Source organism: Papio anubis, chromosome 11 (assembly GCF_008728515.1).
Source record: "Papio anubis isolate 15944 chromosome 11, Panubis1.0, whole genome shotgun sequence".
Lineage (NCBI taxonomy): Eukaryota > Metazoa > Chordata > Mammalia > Primates > Cercopithecidae > Papio > Papio anubis.
Window position 1 is genome coordinate 89,457,345 of NC_044986.1, and position 19,003 is coordinate 89,476,347.

Below are 19,003 nucleotides of genomic sequence, written 5' to 3' on the forward strand. Positions count from 1 at the left end.
GCTGATCTCAAACTCCTGACCTCGTGATCCGCCCATCTCAGCCTCCCAAAGTGCTGGGATTACAGCTGTGAGCACTGCGCCCGGCCTTTATTGAGGATTTAAAAGGCTGTGAGTGGAGCAGATTTGGGGGACAAAGGTTGGAAATTTAGTTTTAGGTATGTTGGGTGTGAGAGATACAAATGAAAGGTTGAGTAACTTGGATATACCACTTGGGAGGTATGGGATAGGTCTAAGCTAGAATTAAAAATATGAGATTACATTTATATATATTTATATATGTTATATTTATATTTAACATATTACATATAACATGTTTATATATAACATGTTTAATTTAACATATACTTATATATGTTGTTTATATATAACATATAACATAAGTTTACATATAACATGTTTAATTTAACATATATTTACATATATGTTAAGTACACATGTTTAGATTAGATTACCCAGGGAGTAAGTGTAACCAGAAGAGAGTTTAAATACTGAGCTATAGAACACTTGAAGGTTCATAAGACTGAGAGAAGAAGCCAGGAACCAAGACTAAGAAGGAGCTGCTAGTGTTAAGTGACAAAGGTATCCTAGAAGAAAATATTTCTATGATGAGGGGAGTGATCAGCGATGTGAAATGCTATTGATGGGCCAAGTGAGAACTGACCATTTGATTTAGCAGTAGGTCACTGGTGTACCTGATAAACAGCAATTTTAATGGAGTTGCAGGGGTTAAATTCTGACTGCAGTGGGTTTACAAGAGGTAAAAAGAATTGAGATGGAATAGAGGATTACAAACAATTCTTGGATTTTTTTTTTTTTTTTTTGACAGAGAAGTGCAGATAATTTATCTCATAGTACAAAATAAAGTTGGAATGTCGGTAAACTAGTAGGTGGGGGTTGTGGAAATTGACAGAATCAAGGTAACGAGAAGAAAGAATACGGTTGCAAGAGGAGGAATGAGTGATTTACGGAGGAAGTAAATTGTGTAGGAATAGGAGAACGAATGGAAATGGGAAATAAAGCTGTTGGGCTCACTTGAAATTTGGGATCATGAATTTACATTAATACAAGTCAAAATGTTTTTTTCGACTGATTTTCTATTTCTTTTATCTCTTCCACATATAAATTCCAGAACTTTAGTCACACACCGTGCTTTTCTCTGTGCTTTGCCGTTACATCTGCTCTATTATATTTGATTTCTGAGATCTCTAGTGGCTGGGTAATTATCTTTCAGGAAAGTTTTGGAAGAAATTCTTCCTGCAGGAGGGATTTGAAGTACATGATCTGAGGACTCTTCCAACTCTGAAGAGACTGGTTATGTTATTATTTCTGCTTTTCCTCTTTACATACTTGTGTCTCATGTTTTTTTCAACCTAGACTATTGGGGAATAAGGAATTGGGAATCATTATGATAGTTTTACACCAAGCAGTTATTTCCTTTCCTTTCCAGTTTAAATGGTTATGAACCCTGTTGGAATTGTATAAAGGGAACAATTGAGGAAGAGGTTGGTGCAGTGATTATTTGAAACCTTCAATCATCAGTGTGGAGGGCTCTTCTCATTGTGTTTGAGGTCTGCATGCCTTTTCTAAATTGAGCCTGTATTAAGGCTGTGGTCAGATAGGGCATTGTTATTTTCTGCCTGTAATGTATATACTTATTTACTGAATATACCACACTTCTTTTGGAATGAGATAATTTTTTTCTTTTTTGAGACAGTGTCTCGCTCTGTGGCCCAGGCTGGAGTGTAATGGCGTGATCTTGACTCACTGCAGCTTCGACCCTCTGGACTCAAGTGAGACTGCTGCCTTAGCCTCCCTTATAGCTGAGGTCGCAGGCATGCATCACCACACCTGGCTAATTTTTAAATTCAATTTTATTATTCTTTTTAGACAGTGTCTGGCTCTGTCACCCAGGGTGAAGTGCAGTGGTGTGATCTTAGCTCACTTCTACTCCTGGACTCAAGCCATCCTCCTGCCTCAGCCTCCCAGGTGACTGTGATTTCAGATGTGTGCCCCTACGCCTGGCTAATTTTTGTACTTTTTTTGTAGAGTCGGGATTTAGCTGTGTTGCCCAGGTTGGTTTTGATCTCCTGAGTTCAAGTGATCCACCCATCTTTTCCTCCTAAAGTGCTGGGATTATAGGTGTGAGAGGCATCAGGCCCAGCTGATTTTTTCCTTTTTTTTTTTTTTTTTGTAGAGACAGAGTCTCACTTTGTTGTCCAGGCTGGTCTCAAACTCCTGAGCTCAGGCAAACCTTCTGTCTCAGCCTCAGAAACTTCTGGGGTAATAGGCATGAGCCACCACGCTTGTCCTGGAATGTGGGGATTTCTGAGTACTAAACTAAAACCATGCTGATGACTAAGCATAATGAAAGTAGACATCACAATTAAGATAGATCCTACAAAGTTTTCCATGCTAAAATGAATTAATTTTATAATTGTCATAAGACCTAAATTTATATAGAGCAAATTCACTAGCATTTATCAGAACAGCTTTGCCATTACGTAGTTCCTGTGTTCAAATTTTTACCAAATATCAAAGAGCTTGTATAGGAATATCGTTTCCTTGCCTAGAATTTCTGAATATATAGGCATACTTGTATATATAGCCTTAAATATTAATAAGGGCTTTTAATAACTTGATTCGTTACCTTGATCCCATTAACTATTTTCCTTGATAGATCTTACATTCCTCAAGTGAGAATTCTCTTGCCGCAGAATTTGGGGAGATAATATGGTTTTTTGAATAGTAAATTATGTTTAATCTCTTCTCCTTTATCCCTACAACTTAAAATTGGCATTGTATCTATTATTTTGACCAAATGTATTTTAGTCTTCTTTTAGCACATGGATATTATCTTTCAAGTTGTCTTTTAATAAACCAGCCAAGTCTTTTTTTTGTTTTTTTTTTTTTTTGACCATAAATCTCATTGAAGTTTAACAAATTCACACCAAGGTGCATAAATTTTCAAAAAGTGTCTGTGTTATAGGTATCCAGCTCAAGAAGCAGAGCATTATCAGAAGCCCAGAACCTCCCTGATGCCTCCTTCTGGTTACCGTCTTCCCTACCTAGGGACACTTTCCTATCTAATACCACACATGAATTTTGCCTGTTTTTGGATTTTGATAAATGTAATCCATATAGAATATCTTCTTTTGTATGACGCTTTTTTTTTTTTTTTTTGGATAGAGTCTTGCCCTGTCACCCAGGCTGGAGTGCAGTGGCGCAATCTTGGCTCATTGCAACCTCCACCTCTTGGGTTCAAGCGATTCTCCTGCCTCAGTCCCCCAGGTAGCTGGGATTACAGGTGCCTGCCACCAAGCCTGGCTAATTTTTGTACCTTTAGTAGAGGCAGGGTTTCACCATGTTGGCAAGGCTGGTCTCAAACTTCTGACCTCATGATCTGCCTGCCTCAGCCTCCCAAAGTGCTGGGATTACAGATATGAGCCACCACACCTGACTGAGGCTTCTTTTATTCAACATGATGTTTGTGAGATCCATCAGTTATTTGAGCTGTGGTTTATTTATCCTTATTGCATAGTATTCCATTATACAAATACCACAACACTGTGCAATTATACTACTTTAGGTGGACATTCGGGTTATTTCTAGTTTTTGGCTCAAATAGAGCTGGTGTGAATATTCTTGTACACATCTCTTGGTGAACATATGTACACACTTCTGTACCTAGGAGTGGGCAAAGCTTTCATATATATATATACACACACACACACACATATACACACACACACACACACACACTCTGTGAAAAGAAAATGCTTTATTTTTAACCATTAACTTGATTAAAATGTTAGTAATTTTTTTTTTTTTTTGAGATGGTGTCTCACTTTGTCACCCAGACTGGAGTGCAGTGGCGTGATCTTGGCTCACTGCAACCTCCACCGCCAGGGTTCAAGCAATTCTCTACCTTAGCATCCTGAGTAGCTGGGATTACGGGTGCCCACCACCAAGCCCAGCTAATTATTTATTTATTTATTTATTTTTTGGTATTTTTAGTAGAGACGGGGTTTCTCCATCTTGGCCAGGCTGATCTTGAACTCCTGACCTCGTGATCTACCCACCTCAGCCTCCCGAAGTGTTGGGATTACAGTCGTGAGCCACCACGCCTGGCAACATTAGTAAATTTTTAATTAATGGTTTAATCAGAATAACTTTCAAAGACCATTCCAAGTCTAACAAAAAAAACATAACTTTGCTCTTTAATAAGTATAATATTTCCTGGAAATACGTCTGGGACTTTTTCTTGAAATAATAAGTGAATCATGACAATAATTGTGCATTTTTGGAATGCCCTTTGGCATAAAGATATGTTTCATGTTTAAGTCTGCTCCTCATTAGGTAGTTTATTTTTAACTATGCCCAACGTATTTGACTTTTGTTTTCTCACTGAGAAAACAAAAATTCAGAATGATTTTTTGGGGATAGTAAGGAGATTTTGCATAACTGGAAATAATGGTCAGGGGAAAACCCTTTGTGTGTTTTATAAGGGGCCATTTTTGTATACTTCCTTCACGGAAATAAAGAAGGCCAGGTTAATTCCATATCCAAATTAAATTTATGATTTTCAAAAGGGAAGCCTTGATAATCTAACCAAATGTATCCATTATCTAAAGTTATTTGAAAAATTGTGTCACTTTAGGTGGAGGAAGCTAAACAAGAATTACAGGAAGTTGTTGAATTCTTGAAAAATTCACAAAAATTTACGGTTCTTGGAGGTAAACTTCTGAAAGGTAAGATATCTTTTCTTTCCCATGATTTGATGTTTAAAAAAACCCTGTAATATATCACTAATATAATTTTAACTGATTGAAGTTTAAGTCTTAATTGCTATTTTACAAAATGGATGATCGTTCTGAACAAATTCCACAGCCTTTTTTTGTAACTGCAAATTTTTATATAATTTCAGAGTTTAAGTTACAACAATAGTACATAGATTGCTCCTCATATCCTTAACCTAGGCTCACACATTTTTAATATTTAGTTCTTTTTTTTTTAGATCCGGGCTTGAGTACAGTGATGCAATCATGGCTCACTATAGCCATGACCTCCTGAATTCAGGTGACCCTCCCAAGTAGCTGGGACCACAGGCACACACCACCATGCCGGTTAATTAATGTATTTTTTGTAAAGATGAGATTACTCCATATTGCCCAGGCTCCTCTTGAACTCCTGGGCTCAAGCGATCCACCCACTTTGGCCTCCCGAAATACTAGGACTGCAGGCATGAGCCAGTGCGCTCAACCTAGCTCCCTTATAAAAATCATTCACTTTGTCTCTTTACACACATATAAATATAAAAGTTATTTGTCAGTAAATAAATTTTTAACTATTTGAGAGTAAATTATAAACATAGTCACCCCTAAGTGTATTCTTTTACATAACTCCAGAGTAATACGAAAATTAGGACATTAGCTGGGTGTGGTGGCTCACACCTATAATCCCAGCATTTTGGGAGGTGGAGGCAGATGGATTGCTTGAGGTCAGGAGTTCAAGACCAGTCTGGTCTTGAACCAGGGGCCATTGGAGTTCTAACCAGCCTGACCAATATGGTGAAAACCCGTCTCTACTAAAAATACAAAAAAAAAAAAAAAAAAAAAAAATTAGCCGGGCTTGGTTGCAGGTGCCTGTAATCCCAGCTACTCGGGAGGCTGAGGCGAGAGAATTGCTTGAACCTAGGAAGTGGAGGTTGCAGTGAGCCAAGACTGAGCCACTGCACTCCAGCCTGAGGGACAGAGTGAGACTCCATCTCAAAAAACAACAACACAAAAAAGACATTTAACATATCTACAAAACCATTATGAAATTTATAGTCTATATCCGTTGTAGTGTTACCCTGATCCTTACCTTCTTCCCCAGTTGAAGACCCAATCCAGGATCACATATAACATTTAGATTTTTATTGTTTGTTTGTTTTAATGAAACAATTCCTTAGCCTTTTTGTGAGGGAGTGGGGAGAAGAGGATTAATCATGCTTTTTATAGTTGAAAGAGTACTTGCCTAATTATTTATAGAATGTTTTCAGTTTGGCTTTGTCTGATGTTTTCTCATGGTTAACATGGTTTTTAATGACTTCACAGTATCCTTCTAATTTATGGTTGTATCACAATTTAACCATTTATATTCAATTTTTATTTGGTTTCCAGTCTTTTGCTATTAAAAATAGTACTGTGGTGATCATCTTAATTCAAGGCTTTGCCTTCATGTTTAATTATTCCTTAGACTACATTTCTAGAAATGGAGTTGCTGAGTTAAAGGATGACACTCCTTTTTAATGCTTGTTTTTATACAGCCACCTATCTCTAGTGAGAATACAGCAGTGTATGAAATTATCTGCAAGGAACCTTTGCTAATTTAGGGCACATTTATTAAAGCAGTGCTATCACATCACGGAGTGAATGTTTAAAACTACAGAAGTATTAATAGTTACACTCCTCCCCGCCTTTTTTTTTTTTTTTTTTTTTTTTTTTTGAGACGCAGTTTGGTTCTTGTTTCCCAGGCTGGAGTACAATGACGCGATCTCGGCTCACTGCAACCTCCCCCTCCCGGATTCAAGTGAGTCTCCTGCCTCAAGCCTCCCGAGTAGCTGAGATTACAGGCATGCTCCACCATGCCTGGGTATTTTTTTTTTTTTTTTCAGTAGAAAGAAACGGGGTTTCTCCATGTTGGTCAGGCTGGTCTTGAACTCTCGACCTCAGGTGATCCACTAGCCTCGACTTCCCAAATTACTGGGATTATAGGCGTGAGCCACGTGACCGACCTACTCTCCTCCTCTTTTTTTTCTTTTCTTTCTTTCCTTTTTTTTTTTTTTTTTTTTTGACAGAGTCTCGCTCTGTCGCCCAGGCTGGAGTGCAGTGGCACGATCTCCGCTCACTGCAAGCTCCCCCTGCCGAATTCACGCCATTCTCCCGCCTCAGCCTCCTGAGTAGCTGGGAGTACAGGTGCCCGCCACCAACCCTGGCTAAATTTTTGTGTTTTTAGTAGAGACGGGATTTCACCATGTTAGCCAGTCCCCCGACCTCGTGATCCACCCACCTCGACCCCGCTAAGTGCTGGGATTACAGGCCTGAGCCACTGCACCCGGCCTCACTCTTCCTCTTTCTAATCACAAGGAGTATTTTAAATTTGTAGAAAATTTGAGTAGTATAAATTTGTAGAAAAATCTTCAGATACCAAGATGTAGTCCACAGAAATTAATATGATTTAAACCAGTTAAGTATCACTGAAACATGACAATACTAGGATAGTCATAAAGCTATCTTTGAGCTTGAGCTTTCTTTACTGTAATTTTTTAATGTTAAAATGCAGCAAACATGTATGTAAAGAAGTTTTGTTGCTTTTTAAATGTAATATGTATATTTACAAAAACATACAAATCAGGCAATTCCTTTTTTCTAACATGTGAAAATTATTATGATATTATGAAAATTTTCAAACATATGGAAAACCTTGAAAGAACAGTACGATTAACGTCCATATCCTACCAACTTAGACTAAACAATGTTAACATTTTGTCATATTTGCTTTCTGTATATGTGTGTGTTTCCCCCCCAAACATTTGAGAGAAAACTATAGACATCAACTACTTGACCTCTAAAGACTTCATTATACATCACCTAAGAATAAGGACAGTGTCCTAAATAAACATAATAATCTTATCCCACCAAAGAAAATTAACACTATTTCCTTAATATCATATTGTCAATTCAAGATTCATGAATTGCATTTGATTGTTTAGTCTTTTAATCTATTTCTACTTGAATTTTTATCTTACTTATTTAGTGATAAAAGAGTTTGTATTTTTTTGCCTCAAGGTTCTCCCTGTCATGTCTGTTGTTGGTATGTAAACAATACTTACATGATATAGGAAAATTAATTTTGGACAAGGTTCTGAAGTGAACCTATAGCAGACACAAGTATGGTTTACTGTGTTTCAAAATCTTGCTTATTGTTATGACCTTAACCTGAAAATTATATAAATGAATAACTATTTGTTTTATAGGTTCATATCGAGGGATTTTAAAAAAATACTTTGAATCATTCTTGTTTTGTTTTCTTTTAGGAATTCTTTTAGTTGGACTCCCAGGGACTGGAAAGTCACTTCCAGAGCAGGAGAAGCTGATGTTCCTTTTTATTATGCTTCTAGATCCAAATTTGTTGAGATGTTTGTGGTGTGGGAGTCAGCAGTATCAGAAATCTTTTTAGTACATTTTGATGTATCTTTCATACAATACTAAATTTTGTTAATTTTAAGGGAAGTGTGTATCTTCCCCTTTCTTTGATAATTACTTTTTCCTTTTTTTAATTTCTATTTTTGGGGGCCTCTAGCTTTGCATGCTAATTAGTTTTGATAGCTAAAATAGCAATTGTGGAATCTTGATTTGGATAGCTTAATATATGAATTATTGAAAGAGCTAGTGGAAGTGCAAAATGAGGTTGGAGGCTACCACAAATCTCTTAGTTTTTTTTTTTTTTCTTTTTCATTTTATTCATCAATTTTATAGTATGGAATTAGGGAGTAATTAGCTTCAAACCTAATTGTATATGCTATTTGTATATCTAGGAAGAATGAATGCCTAATTGCTTTTATTTTAAATCATTTTCTTTGGTATATTTTTTTTTTTCCTCCCGAAGCTACTATTCTTAAATCAGTAAAAATTGACCTCCTTTTGTGTATTTTCTTACAATGAATATTTTTGTTGGCTTTTGACAGTTTTATAGAATTTTAATATTTATCTTGTTCAAAACTGTTAACTTCTTTCAGCTTATTTGAATCTTTTTTGTTGTCTTAGGGGAAGAAATGTGAATGTTCCTTGTGTTACATTTATTGAGGAATTAGATTCTGTTGGTGGGAAGAGAATTGAATCTCAATGCATCCATATTTAAGGCAGACCATAAGTCAACTTCTTGCTGAAATGGATGGGTAATTGAGTCTCCTTTTGTCTTAGAATATGGTGATGCCTCCCAGCATTTGATATATGTAGAAGTGATCTTATGCAAATTATTTCCATAAGGCATTTCATATCTAGAGATATGAAAAATGTGATGTGTATAGGAAACAGAGTAGTCCCTCAAGCAAGAAATCAAGACAAGCTTTTTCTCTCATTATTGTATTGTTTTCACTACTAATTGGATATTTGAATATCAATTCATTTAATTTGTGGTATTTATATTCTTTTTCATTTGTTGTTGTACTTAAGATAGAAAAACAGTGATTCAAGCTGAGACTAGTAGTCTATTTGAAGAAATACACTTGTTTCTACACAGTTTATGACTAGCTTTTAATGTTGTGGCAGGTTTAAAGCTTACCTCAATGTTTATAATGTAAAAAGCAAGAGTTGATGTTGTTTTGAAAGAAGTGTCTTAAAAGTCAATATAAGACATTTTGAAACCACATAGGAAGCCCAGGAGCGAATAATTTGAATTGGTATGCTTGAAAGTAATGTTTTCAAAAATTAACCAGGCACCTAAACTTTTTATATTAGGTTATCTTTTCCTACATAGACCAGATGATTGTGAAGATATGTAGTCACAGATGACTGGTGGTATCAGTCTCTTTTCTTAGCAGGTGGATCATGAGGTCAGGAGATTGAGACCATCCTGGCTAACATAGTGAAACCCCGTCTCTACTAAAAATACAAAAAAAAAAAATTAGCTGGGCGTGGTGGCGGACGCCTATAGTCCCAGGTACTCGGGAGGCTGAGGCAGGAGAATGGTGTTGAACCCGGGAGGTGGAGCTTGCAGTGAGCAGAGATCGCGCCACTACACTCCAGCCTGGGTGACAAGAGAGAGACTCCATCTCAAAAAAGAAAAAGAAGAAAAGAAAATAGTCAGTGGCTTGTACCTAGAAATTGGGGAGAAAATTTTTTAAAATAAATAAAAAATAAAAATAAATTAGTCAGGTATGGTGGCATGTGCCTGTTGTTCCAGCTACTTGAGAGGTTGAGGCAGAAGGATCACTTTTTCCCAGAAATTTGAGGCTACAGTGAGCTATGAAGGTACTGGTACACTCCAACTTAGGCCACAAAGGGAGTCCCAGTCTCAAAAAAAAACAAAAACAAAAAAAACAAAAAAAAAAACTGTTTTGTGTAGAGCATTTCTACATGTGTGCTGTGCTTCAATGTTAGTGAAAATATAGCATATTTTCCTATGTAGTTGTCAATCCAGTGAAGGACTTATCATAATAGGAGCCACAAACTTCCCAGAGGCATTAGATAAGTAAGTATTAAAAGAAGATTTTTGTGAAGTGCTGTTTACATGCTACAAAATTATGCTAAAAGAAGTCCATTGCAAAACATCACATTATATGATTCCATTTATAGGCAATGTCCAGAATAAGCAAATCCACAGAGACAAATTAGAGTAGCTGTTACCAGAGGTTAGGGAGAATGGCGAATGGCTGCCACTGGATATGGGATTTCTTTGTGCGGATGGGAATATTCTAAAATTAGATTGTGCTGATGGGTGTACAATTCTGAATATATTAAAAACCACTGAAGTATCCACTTTAAATTCTGTTATATGAATTACATCTCAATAAAACTGTTAAATATTTCTTTGTTATATGTCACAAAAGTTTTATGTAGACAGCATTTTTAAAATAAATTCACTGTAGCATTATAACTAGGTTTAAAGTTACTATGAAAAAAATTTTATTGTACAAGTTATTCATATTTTTATTTGATCACTAGTTTGTCACTGCCTAAGACTCTAGTCTAACATTCTGTACTTAGTCTAACATTCCATACAAGTCTAACCACACACTTAGATGTGTGCTTCTCATAATAGTTTTTTGTGGAATTATTTGTTCCTGAACTGAGCTGCTTCCATGCTTTTGTTTCTGAGGGGTAGGCTATCTAGGTGCACACATGTATCTAAATGAGCCTTGTTCTGCCTTCTGGTTATTGACACTGTTACTTGAGCCTTGTTTTAAAAGGAATTATCTGAATATTTACGTACAAAACTCCATCTGTTCTCTGGCTGCCCTTGGCTTCCCACTCATGTCATTAGGGTGTCAGTCCTGTTGAATCTGAGCTTTAGCATCATCAGTTTATTAATTTATATTTTCCTTTTACATTATTCCTGTAGTACCTTAATACTTCCTGGTCGTTTTGACATGCAGGTTACAGTTCCAAGGACAGATGTAAAAGGTCGAACAGAAATTTTGAAATGGTATCTCAATAAAATAAAGTTCGATCAATATAAGTCTAATTCTATCGAAACAAACATTATCATTTCTATAAAGTGGTAATACACAACTCACCCTGTGTGTGCTCCTTTCAGGGTAAATGTATTAATATTAAAAGACCAGTTCATTTTTATCGTCTGCTTTTTTACCATTAGTATGTTCATTTAAAAGTCCATTCCTTAGTTATTGTGTATCCAGGAGATTCTATTGTTTTGAACCCTGATTCTAAAGAAAGGTTTTTTTAAGAGTATTCAGACAGATAATATTTGAGGAAATACATATGTATATACATATTTTCTAAGATGAATGTAAAATGCAAAATAACAGAAAAAGCTTCAGAAACAGTAGCTCATGATATAGTCAGTATGGGGCCAAAAGAGAAGAATGCAAATTATAAAACAAAACATATGAAAATGTATTACCCATTTTAGTAATAAATGAAATTTTTAAAGCTGCAGTAGTTTCAGAGATAGCTGGATCAATTCATTAAACTATATATGTTTCCTATAATTAGGGCACCTTTTATGTCCAAAGTAAGTATTTCCAGGTGAAATTCAGAGAAAAAATGTCTAAACTATGGCTCAGAATAGCTATAGCTAGCTATTTTCTTTTTTCCCTCAGAAGGTGAGTTTTTTGTTTTTGTTTTTTTGTGTTTGTGTTTTGTTTTGTTTTGTTTCTGTTTTGTTTTGTTTTGAGACAAAGTTTCGTTCTTTTTGCCCAGGCTAGAGTGCAACGGTGCGATCTCGGCTCACTGCAACCTCTGCCTCCAGGATTCAAGTGATTCTCCTACCTCAGCCTCCCAAGTAGCTGGCATTACAGGTGCACACCACCACGGTAAGCTAATTTTTGTATTTTTAGTAGAGACGGGGTTTCACCATGTTGGCCAGGCTGGTCTCAAACTCCTAACCTCAGTTGATCCACCCGCCTCAGCGTCCCAAAGTGCTGGGATTACATGCATGAACCACTGCACCCAGCCAGAATGTGAGTTCTTTGTGAAGAGCTTCCTTTTACCTGTTTTGGACTTTTAGTGTTGTGTTCTCTTTTTACATTAGCCATTGATCCAGAAATTATAGCTCGAGGTACCACTGGCTTTTCTGGAGCAGAGTTGGAGAATCTTGTGAACCAGGCTGCATTAAACGTAGCTGTTGATGGAAAAGAAATGGTTACCATGAAGGAGCTGGAGTTTTCCAAAGACAAAATAATAATGGGTAGGTTTCACTCCACCTCCTGGGTTCACGCCATTCTCCTGCCTCAGCCTCCCCAGCAGCTGGGACTACAGGCACACACCGCCATGCCCGGCTAATTTTATATTTTTTTGTATTTTTAGTAGAGACGGGGTTTCACCGTATTATCCAGGATGGTATTGATCTCCTGACCTCGTGATCCACCTGCCTTGGCCTCCCAAAGTGCTGGGATTACAGGCATGAGCCACAGCGCCCAGCCTCCTTTGTTTTTTTAAAAAATTTTCTCAGAAATATTTTTTGGTTTTAATTGTACAGGTCTTTCATGTAGCTTTTTAGATGTACCCATAAGCATTTTATATTTTAATGCTATGATAAATAGTATTATTTCAAAAATGTCAATTTCTTAATTTTTATTCCTAATGTAGAGAAATACACTTGATTTTGTATCTTGATCTTCTATCTTGCAACTTTGCAAAACTCATTTATTAGTTTAAGTCGCTTTTTAATGAATTTTATTGAGCATTCTGGATTTATTGAGTTGAGTATAGAAAAGCTGCTGAAGCTTAGAAGACAGTATCTGTGAATAAAAAGAGTTTTACTTATTTCTTTCCAATCTGGATGTCTTTCAGTTCCCTTCCTTTTTCCTTTCCTTTCTCCTTTAAACATTTTTATTTATTTTTAATTTCTATAGGTTTTTGGGGGAACAGGGGGTATTTGGTTACACGAGTGATTTCTTTAGCAGTGATTTGTGAGATTTTGGTGCCCCCATCACCCAAGCAGTATACACACAACCCGATTTGTAGTCTCCTATCTCTCACCCCCTTCCCACTCTTTCCCCAAAGTCTCCAAAGTTCACTGTGTCATTTTTTTTGTGTTGTTTTTTGAGACAGAGTCTCGCTCTGTCACCTAGGTTGGAGTGCAGTGGCGTGATCTCAGCTCACTGAGACCTCCGTCTCCTGGGTTCAAACAATTCTCCTGCCTCAGCCTCCCAAGTAGTTGGGACTACAGGCGTGTGCCACCACGCCCAGCTAATTTTTTGTATTTTTAGTAGAGACAGGGTTTCACCATATTAGTCAGGATGGTCTTGATATCCTGACTTCGTGATGCACCCGTCTCGGCCTCCCAAAGTGCCGGGATTACCACTTTGTCATTCTTATGCCTTTGCATCCTCATAGCTTAGCTCCCAATTATGAGTGAAAACTTAGGATGTTTGGTTTTCCATTCCTGAGTTACCTCACTTAGAATAATAGTCTCCAATCCTATCTAGGTTGCTGTGAGTGCCATTAATTCATTCCTTTTTGTGGCTGAGTAGTAGTCCATAGCGTGTGTGTGTCTGTGTGTGTGTGTGTGTAACACATTTTTGCAACTGCAAACTGTGCTGCTATAAACAGGTATGTGCAAATCTCTTTTCATGTAATGACTTCTTTTCCTCTGGGTAGCTAGTAATGGGATTGCTGGATCAAACGATGGTTTTACTTTTAGTTCTTTAAGGAATCTCCACACTGTTTTCCATAGTGGTTGTACTAGTTTACATTCCCACTAGCAGTGTAGAAGTGTTCCCTTTTCATCATATCCATGCCAACATCTATTAGTTTTTTATTGTGTGCATTCTTGAAGGAGTAAAGTGGTATCTCATTGTGGTTTTGATTTGCATTTCCCTGATCATTAGTGACGCTGTGCATTTTTCATATCTTTGTTGGACATTTGTCCATCTTTTCAGAATTGTCTATTCATGTCCTTAGCCCACTTTTTGATGAGATCTTTTTTTTTCTTCTTTCTTTCTCTCTCTCTCTTTCTTTCTTTCTTTTTTTGATGGAGTCTTGCTCCGTCACCAGGCTGGAGTGCAGTGGCACGATCTTGTCTCACTGCAACATCTGCTTTCCGGATTCAAGCAATTCTTCTGCCTCAGCCTGCTGAGTAGCTGGGATTACAGGCGTGCCCCACCATGCCCAGCTAATTTTTGTATTTTTAGTGGTGAAGGAGTTTCACCATGCTGATCAGGCTGGTCTCGATCTTGTGACCTTGTGATCCACCCGCCTTGGCCTCCCAAAGTGTTGGGATTAGAGGGGTGAGCCACCATGCCTGGTCGGATTGTTTGTTTTTTTCTTGCTAATTTGTTTGAGTTTGTTGTAGATTCTGGATATTAGCTTTTTGTCAGATGTATAGATTGTGAAGATTTTCTCTCACTCTGTGGGTTGTCTGTTTACCCTGCTCACTGTTCCTTTGGCTGTGCAAAAGCTCTTTAGTTTAATTAAGTCCCAGCTATTTAACTTTGTTTTTACAGCATTTGCTTTTGGGTTCTTGGTCACGAAATCCTTGCCTAAGCCAATATCTAGAAGAGTTTTTCCAATGTTATCTTCTAGAATTTTAATAGTTTCAGGTCTTAGATTTAAGTCTTTGATCCATCTTGAGTTGATTTTTGTATAAGGTGAGAAATGAGGATCCAGTTTCATTCTCCTACATGCCACTCACCTGTTTTCAGAAATGATTACAGTGGCTAGAACCTCCAGTACAATGTTGAATAGAAGAGGGAAGAACTGAAATTCCTGTCTCATTCTTGATCTGAGGGAAAACCATTCAGACTTTCCTCATTACATAGGATGTTAGCTGCAAATAACTTATTTTATTTTATTTTATTTTGAGGCAGGTTCTCACTCTGTCATCCAGGTCAGAATGCAGTGGCACAATCTTGGTTTACTGCAACCTCTTCCTCCTAGGCTCAAGGGATCTTCTCACCTCAGCCTCCTGAGTTGCTGGGACTATAGGTGTGTGCCACCACATCCAGATAATTTTTGTGATTTTTTGTAGAGACAGGGTTTCACCATGTTGCCTAGGCTATTCTAGTACTCCTGAGCTCAAGCAATCCACCTGCCTCGGTCTCACAAAGTCCTGCTGCAGATATCTTAAAGATGTCCTTTAACATGTTGAGGAAAATCTCTTGTATCCCTACTTTGCTGATATTTTTTTAAAAAATGGGTAGTGGATGTTGAATTTTGTCAAATTTTCTGCATCTACTAGATAATCATATGGTTTTTCTTTTTAGTTTGTTAAGATGGTGATATCATTAATTGGCTTGCAAAGGTTAAATTTATTAAAATAAATCTTAAAATGCAGTTCTTTCATGAATTTTTTAGGTTAACTGCAAATCTTATGCTCTCTTTAAAATTGTCTAAACTTTGTCAATTATTTTTTTAAATTCTGGCAAAATATACATAACATAAAATGTACCATTTTAACCACTTTAAAATGTACAACTTAGTGGCATTAAGTACACTTACAATGCTGTGCAAGCATCACTTCTATTTACTTGTGGAATTTTTTCATCATCCCAAACAGAGACTGTCTGTACCCATTAAATAATAAATCCCCATCATCCATCCCCTAGCTTCTGGTAACCTCTATTTTGCTTTCTGTCTCTATGAATTTGCCTATCGCAGGTACCTCATATAAGTGGAATCACCTGATATTTGTCCTTTTGTGTCTGGCTCATTTCACCTAACATAATATTTTTAAGAGTTATCTATATGGTAGCATGAATCAGTAATTTTTTTAATTTTTAGTTTTTATTTTTTTCAGACAGGCCTCACTCCATTGCCCAGCCTGGGGTGCAGTGGCTTGATTTTGGCTCATTGTAACCTTGATCTCCTGGGCTCAAGTGATCTTCCCACCTCAGCTTCCTGAGTAGTTTGGATCATAGGTATGCGCCACCATGACCCAGCTAAATTTTTTGTAGTTTTTGAAGAGCTGGGGTTTCGCCATGTTGCCTGAGGTGGTCTTGAACTCCTGGACTCAAGCAATCCTCTCACCTCAGCCTCCCAAAGTGCTGAGATTAAAGACGTGAGCCATCATGCCCAGCCAGTAACTTTATTTTTTTCTTATTGCTAAGTAATATTCTATTGTAGAGGTTTATCACATTTTATTTATCAGTTGATGGACATTGGGTTGTTTACAAGTTTTGACTATTATGAGTGATGTTGCTATGAACTCCATTGTGGACATATGTTCCTCTTGGGTGAATATCCAGGAGTACAATTTTTGAGTCATAGGGCAACTGGTTTTAATCTTTTGAGGAACTATAAGACTGTTTTTCAAAGCAGCTATCCAATTTTACATTCCCACCAGCAGTGTATGAGTGTTCCAATTTCTCCACATCCTTGCCTATACTTTTTTGTGTGTGTCTTTTTGATTATAGGCATTATAGAGGTGTGAAGTGTTCTTATTGTGGTTTTGATTTGCATTTCCCTAATGACTAATGATGTTGAACATCTTTTCAGATGGTTAATGGCCATTTGTCTGTCTTCTTTGTTTTGTTTGTTTGTTTGTTTTGAAATGGAGTTTCGCTCTTGTTGCCCAGGCTGGAGTGCAATGGCGTGACTTTGACTCACCACAACCTCCGCCTCCCGGGTTCAAGCGATTCTCCTGCCTCAGCTTCCCAAGTAGCTGGGATTACCGGCATGTGCCACCATGCCAAGCTAATTTTGTAGTTTTAGTTCAGATGGGGTTTCTCTATGTTGGTCAGGCTGATCTTGAACTCCCGACCTCAGGTGATCTGCCCACCTTGGCCTCCCAAAGTGCTGGGATTACAGGCATGAGCTACTGCAGCCGGCCACTGTCTGTCTTCTTTGGTAAAATACCTAATCAGATTCATTGACCATGTTTTAATTGATGGTCTTTCTGTTGTTGAATTGTAAGACTTCTTTATATATTCTGGTGAAAAGTATTTTTAGTACTCTTTTATCATAAACTTTATTATAAATCTTAATGTTCTTTATTGTTTTGTTTCTGTGCTTGTCCTTTTTTTAGTTTTAATTTTTTATATTTTTTGAGACAAAGTCTTGATCTGTCACCCAGGTTGGAGTGCAGTGATGCGATCTCAGCTCACTGCAACCTCTGTCTCCAGGTTCAAGTGATTCTCATGCCTCAGCCTCTGGAGTAGCTGGGACTACAGGTGCGCACCACCACACCAAGGTAATTTTATGTATTTTTAATAGACTCAGGGTATCACCAGGGTGCCCAGGTTGGTCTCTAACACCTGAGCTCAGGCAATCCACCTGCCTTGGTCTCCCAGAGTGCTAGGATTACAGGTGTGAGCCACCAAGTCCAGCCTGTTTCTGTGTTTTACACTTTTATCTCATCAACCTCTTTGCCTTTTCTCAGGAATTTAGCAATGGCAGCATATATTTCTTTATTTTAATCTTGGTTTTATAAATTGCTTCCTTGCCTAAAAGAAAAAAAAAAGTTATTTTTATTACCCAACAATTTCCTAGCCCACTCATACCCACTACTTCCCTGTAATCCACATTATCTCCTAAAGAAGGGATTGGAAGGATTAAACTTTATCTTGCTTAGGGAACTTTCTTTGTGTTGGTGAGGAATTGCTTTCATGAAATTTTACTCAGTTGGGGAAACCAGGGAAAAGCAGGCATGTTGCTGCTTCACTCAGGAACACTGGCCATATTGAAAGGATTAGTAGACCCTCAGCAAATTATCTAGGATACTAATAGCTGCCATCTCATTAATTGTCAGGGTTTCTTATAAATCAAAGGGGAAAATAGAACTTACATAACAAAATATTCTGCTATAAAGGTGGCAAATATTTGACTAAAACTGGAATGTTTGTTCCACGTAACAAAACTAGAACCGAGTTTCTGCCTTTCTCATTCCCCTTACGTTTTTATTTTTATTCGTGTATTTATTTTTTGAGGCAGCGTCTCATTCTGTCATCCAGGCTGGTATGCAGTGGTGTGATCTTGGCTCGCTGCAAACTCCACGTCCTGGGTTCAGGTGATCCTCCCACCTTAGCCTACTGAGTAGCGGGGATCACAGTGTGTACCACCATGCCCAGCTAATTTTTTGTAGAGACAGGGGTCTTCCTATATTGACCAGGCTGGTCTCGAACTCCTGAGCTCAAGTGATCTGTCCACCTTGGCCTCTAAAAGTGCTAGGATGACAGGCGTGGGTCAGCATGCCTGGCCACATTTTCATTTTTTATTTGACAAATGCCTTTTTCCCCTTTATGTCATGCTTCCAGGTGTCACTCTGGAAGTGTCACTCTGGAAGTGTCAATTTGAAATGACCACACACTGAATTGTGAAGGTTATTGAGGACATCCATCTCATGAATGAGAAAGCTCAGGAAGTCTGAGCAGATGGCTCTGGAAGCAAGAAGGAGGAAAGATAAACTTCTCTTCCTTCCATGCTGAGATTCTGCCCATTATTTCAATGTACACTACAAAAACCACAGATGAACATCAGTTGTTTAGCTACAAGAAGAAAAATATTCAAGGTAAAGTAATTGTGAGGGGAACTGTTTTCCAAAAGCCAATTATTCTATGGGCAAAGTTCAGCATATACTAGATGAATAACAGGTGTAAGGTTAGATCTCATGGTTTTGATTTGCATTTTCCTGAGGATTAGTGACATTGAACTTTTTTTAATGTACTCATTGGCTGTGTTTATTTTGTTTTGTTGAGACTTATTAGGTTCATTTTGCCAATTTTTAAATTATTTGGGTTTTTTTATTTAAACAAAAATATTCAAGATAAAGTAATTGTGAGGGGAACTGTTTTCCAAAAGCCAATTGTTCTATTGGCAAAGTTCAGTATATACTAGATGAA

The 19,003-nt window shown here is 37.4% G+C and overlaps 2 long non-coding RNA genes across 11 annotated transcripts in view; both read left to right on the forward strand.

Annotated features, from left to right (window-relative positions):
- The window catches only part of LOC110742282, an 84,582-nt gene that overhangs the window by 43,602 nt on the left and 21,977 nt on the right, over positions 1 to 19,003 (forward strand). For 3 of the 9 annotated variants that reach the window (XR_004177038.1, XR_004177040.1, XR_004177034.1), the window contains one exon: positions 4,658 to 4,748. This is a non-coding gene — a long non-coding RNA (uncharacterized LOC110742282). Of the gene's footprint in view, positions 1 to 1,231; positions 1,312 to 1,447; positions 1,569 to 4,657; positions 4,749 to 8,077; positions 8,939 to 10,170; positions 11,853 to 11,924; positions 11,975 to 19,003 lie in introns of those variants that run through there. The other 6 variants (XR_004177036.1, XR_004177037.1, XR_004177039.1 and 3 more) reach the window with 6 other exon arrangements.
- Positions 11,987 to 17,290, forward strand: LOC110742283. Of its 2 annotated transcripts, none has more exons than XR_002519782.2 (3): positions 11,987 to 12,037; positions 12,256 to 12,411; positions 17,239 to 17,290. It is a non-coding gene; the product is annotated as an uncharacterized LOC110742283 (long non-coding RNA). The 2 variants fall into 2 exon arrangements; XR_004177041.1 differs by lacking the exon at positions 17,239 to 17,290 and adding an exon at positions 13,298 to 13,312.